Below are 5466 nucleotides of genomic sequence, written 5' to 3'. Positions count from 1 at the left end.
TGTCCTTCATATTTGTTCCTCCAAATCCTTCCCCTTTTCCCCCTTTAAATTCCCTTCCCTCTCCCCTCTGGTCACTGTCTTCTTGTTGAAACCACAATAAGATAGCACTTCACACTAGTGATAATGGCCATCACTGGCAAACTGATGAACAACAAGCATTGGAGAGGATGGGAAAAACAGGGAACCCTAACACACTGCTGGTGGGAATGCAGACTGGTGCAGCCATTGTGAAAAACAGTATGGAATTTCTTCAGAAAACTAAAAGTGGAATTCTTTTTGACCCAGCAATTCCACTGCTGGGATTGTACCCTAAGAATCTTGAAACACCAATTCAAAAGAACCTATGCCCTTTGAGGTTTATAGCAGCACAATTTACAATAGCCAAGTGCTGGAAGCAACCTAAGTGCCCAACAGCAAATGAGTGGATCAAAAAATTATGGTACACTTACACAATGGAATACTATGCAGAAGAAAGAAAGAAGGAGCTCCTACCATTAACGACAGCAAGGATGGAACGGGAAGGCATTATGCTAGGTGAAATAAGTCAGGTGGTGAAAGACAAATACCATATGATCTCACCTATAAGTGGAACCTAATCAACAAAACAAACAAGCAAGCAAAATACAACCAGAGACCTTGAAATAAAGAACAAACTGACACCAGAGAGGAGGTGGGAGAGGGATAATGGGGGAAGGGTCATCAAGGAACATGTATAAAGGACACATGGACAACGCCAAAGGGGGTAGGTAGGAGGAGGGGATGGATGGAACAGGGGTCATGATGGGGTAAAAACTACTTGAGCCATAAAAAACATTATGCAGCTCTTGAAAACACTAATGAACATTTACTCTTATTTTCTTAGAAAAAATTTAGTGAATAATCTTAATTGGAAAGACCAGTTAACAACTATATACATAGTATATTACATTTTGGTGAAAATGTAAAACATTAAAATTCATTAAAACTTCTGAAAGACTATATATCAAAATAAGAATGGTTATGAATAATAGGTTAATGCATTATTTAATATTCTAATTTTTCTTTGTCTATATTTTATTATCTATAATATATGTTGATTTTTGTGTAATTGCTGGGAAAGGAAAATGTTGAATGCAGGCCAGATTGGAAATAAAAGGAAAGAGATGATAGAATGGGAGAATGATTATGGTTTATATAGATTTGTTTGGAGTAGATACTGAGTGGAAAAAATCTGGACCAAATAAACCAGATGTGTTAAACTGATAGAAGATTTGTCAAGGTGTGGATAATGAGTTCTTATATGATTAAGTGAACACAGCAGTTAAATAAAAGTTGATTTACAGCTTTAATTAGCTAACAGACAGGGCAGGTAAATTTTGGTTTACCTTTCTCTAAGGTGTCATTCTTCCATACACTAGTGTCATTTTCCCCAGCTTTATTGAAATATAATTAACATATAACAGTGTAAGTTAAAGGTATACAACCTGTTGATTTGATACATTTCTATATTGCAAAATATTTATCACTATAGCATTAGCTACTATCTCCATCTTGTCATATAATTACAATTTCTTTTTAGTGGTGAAAACACTTAAGATCTACCGTCTTAGCAACTTTCGAGTATATAATACATTTTAATTAGCTACAATCATTATGTTGTACATTAGATTCCCAGCACTTGTTAACCTTATAAATGTAAGTTTATGCCATTTAACCCATATCTCTCTCATTGTCTCCAAACCCCAGCACCTGAAAACGACAATTCTGATCTCTGTTTCTCTGATTTTGGCTGTTTTAGATTCTATCTGTAAGTGATATCATACAGTACTTATCTTTCTGTGTCTGACTTATTTCACTTAACACAATGCCCTTAAGTTTCATCCAAGTTGTCAAAAAAACAGGATTTCCTTTTTTAATAAAATATTTTATTTATTTTTTTTGAGAGAGGGGAAGGGAGGGAGAAAGAGAACAAGAAACATCAATGCATGGTTGCATCTTGCACACCCCCAGCTGGGGGCCTGGCCCGTAATCCAGGCATGTGCCCTGACTGAGAATTGAACCAGCAACTCTTTGGTTCATAGGCCGGCACTCAATCCACTGAGCCACATCAGCCAGGGTTGATTTCCTTTGATTTTTTAATGGCTGAATAACTTAAGTTGTTTCCATATCTTGGCTATTGTGAGTAACAATGAACATGCAATATGGGGATGCAGGTAACTCTTTGAGATCCTGACTTGATTTCCTCTAGATATAGTTGCAGAAGTGGGATTGCTGGGTCTTTTCCAAGTTAATTTTTAATTTTTTGAGGAAGCTCTATACTGTCTTCCATAGTGACTATATCTATTTACATTCCAACCAGCAGTGCAGAAGAATTCCTTTTCTCCATACCCCAGCCAACACTTATCTCTTGTCTTTTCTAATTAATTAATTAATTAATTAATATTTTAATTGGTGTTTTATTAAAGTTGTCCCAATTTTCCCCTGTTGCTCTCCCCTGCCACCTCACTTCCTGCTCCCACAGTCAATTCTCACAGTGTTATCCATATACTGGGGTCATTAACACGTGTTCTGTAACTAGAATCTTCCCTTTCTTTCCTTATCACCCTCCCCACATCCCTTTGTTCCCCATCAGTTTGTTCCTTGTTCCTGTGCCTCTCATTCTATTCAAGTCATGTGTTTGTTTTGTTCATTAGGTTCCTGTTTAGGAAAGATGATATGCTATGCCTTTTGTCATCTGGTGTATATCACTTAGCATAATACTTTCCAGCTTTATCTATGCTGTTGTGAAAGGTAGCAGTTCCTTCTTTCTTTCTGCTGCATAGTATTCCATTGTATACACATACCATAGTTTTTTGATCCACTCATTTACTGATGGGCACTTAGGCTGTCTCCAGCACTTGGCTATTGTAAATAATGCTGCTATAAACATCAAAGTGCATAGGTTCTTCTGAATTGGTGTTTCAGAATTCTTAGGGTATAATCCCAGCAGTGGAATTGCTGGGTCAAAAAGTAGTTCCATTTTTAGTCTTTTGAGGAAATTCCATACTGTTTTCACAGTGGCTGCACCAATAATGCATTCCCACCAACAATGTACTATGGTTCCCTTCTATCCACAACCTCACCAATACTTGTTTGTTGATTTGTAAATGATGGCATTCTGACCAGTGTGAAGTGGTATCTCATTGTAATTTTAATTTATATCTCTCTGGTGGCTAATGATGTTGAGCATCCTTTCATATGCCTCTGGGCCCTCTCTATGTCCTCCTTGGAGAAATGTCTGTTCAGGTCCTTTGCCAATTTCTTAATTGGATTGTTCATCTTCCTGGCATTGAATCCTATTAGTTCTTTATGTAGTTTGGAGATCAAACTTTGTGTAAGGTATTGTTGGTAAATATGTTTTCCCATGTGGTTGGTTCACTTTTCATGTTGATGATGTTTTCTTTAGCTGTGCAGAAGCTTTTTAATTTGATGCAGTCCCATTTGTTTCCTTATTCTTTCCTTTATTTCCCTTTACTTAGAGGATGCATTGGTGAAAATATTGCTGTGTAGGATATCTGAAATTTTACTGCGTATGTATTGCCCCAGGACTTTTTTGGTGTTGCTGCTTATGTTTAAGTCTCTTATCCATTTTGAGTTTATTCTTGTGTATGATGTAAGTTGGTGGTCTAGTTTTATTTATTTATTTATTTATTTATTTATTTATTTATTTATTTATTGCATATACATGTAGATGTCCCTATCTCCCAGCAACATTTGTTGAGGAGCCTATTTTTACTCCATTTTATGCTTCTGCTCCATTTATCAAATATTAATCTACCATAGACACATGGGTTTATTTCTGGGCTCTCTATTCTGTTTCATTGATCTATTTGTCTATTCTTATGCCAATACCAGACTGTATTACTTACAGTGACCTTGTGGTATAGTTTAATATCAGGTATTGTGATCCCTCCTACTTTGTTCTTTATCAAAATAGCTGAAACTGTTTGGGGTTGTTTTGGGTTCCATATACATCTTTGGAATATTTGTCTTTAGTCTGTGAAATATGTCATTGGTGTTTTAATAAAAATTTCATTGAATCTGTATATTGCTTTGGGTAGTGAGACTTTTTAATGATATTGAGTCTTGTAATCTGTGAACATGGTATATACTTTCATTTATTTGTATCTTCCTTGATTTCTTTTTTCAGTATTGTGTAGTTTTCTGAGTACAGGTCTTTTACCTCCTTGGTTAAGTTTATTCCTAGTTACTTTATTTTTCTTGTTGCTGTAGGAAATAGGATATTTCATTAGTTTCTTTTTCTGATATTTGATTGTGCACAAAAGTGCCTTCAGTTTCTGGATATTGACTTTGTATCCTGCTGTTTTGCCAAATTCACTTATTAGGTCAAGTAGTTTTTTGGTAGAGTGTATAGTGTTTTATACATACACTGCCATGTTTTATGGAAATAATGACAGTTTTAATTCCTCCTTTCCTATTTGGATACATTTTATTTTATTTTCTTGTCTGATTTATGTAGCTAGACCTTCCAATATTATGTCAAATAAAATGGTAAAAGTGCACACCCTTGTCTTGTCCCTGATCTTAAGGGGAAAGCTTTCAGTTTTTGCACATTGAGTATGATGCTGGCTGGTTTCTCTTATATGGCCTGTATTATGTTGAGGTACGCTCTTTCTATTCCCATTCTGCTAAGCGTTTTTATCATAAATGGATGCTGTACTTTATCAACTCTTTTTCAGCACTTATTAATACTACCATGTGATTTTAATTTCATTTTTATGTTGTGTATTGTATCTATCAATTTGCAAATATTATACTATCCTTGCATCCCTGGGATGCATCCCACTCGATCATGGTGTATGATCTTTTTAATGCATTGCTGGATTGTATTTGCTAAAATTTTGTTGAGGATTTTAGCATCTATGTTCATCCACATATTGGCCTGTAGTTTTCTTTCTTTGTTGTGTTTTTACCTGGCTTTGGAATTAAGATAATGCTGGCTTCATAAAAAGAGTTTAAGAGTCTTTTTTCTTCTTGATTTTTTTGCAATAGTTTGTAAAGTATAGGAGTTATCTCTTCCCTAAATGTTCAGTAATATTTGCCTGTGAATATGTTCTGTGCAGGGCATTTGTGCACCAGGAGTTTCTTTTATTACTGCTGCAACTGCAGTAGTTGTTATGGACCTGTTCAGGTTTTCTGCTTCTTCTTAGTTCAGCAGAAAACCTGAACAGGTCCATAACAACTTGAAAATCTATATATTTTTTGAAATTTATCCATTTCACCTAGTTTTCAAATTTCTTGGAATATAGTTGTTTGTAGTAATTTCTTACAATCCTTTGTATGTATCTTACAATTGATACCTTTATGAGGTATCAGTTGTAATCTCTCCTCCTTCATTTATGATTTTGTTTATTTCGGTCCTCTCTTTGTTTTTTGATGAGACTGGTTAAATTCTTGCCAACTTTGTTTGTCTTTTCAAAGAACCAG

Source organism: Artibeus jamaicensis, unplaced genomic scaffold, assembly GCF_021234435.1.
Source record: "Artibeus jamaicensis isolate MK-2021 breed Jamaican fruit bat unplaced genomic scaffold, CSHL_Jam_final scaffold_461, whole genome shotgun sequence".
Taxonomy (NCBI): domain Eukaryota; kingdom Metazoa; phylum Chordata; class Mammalia; order Chiroptera; family Phyllostomidae; genus Artibeus; species Artibeus jamaicensis.
This window is presented reverse-complemented; position numbering follows the sequence as displayed.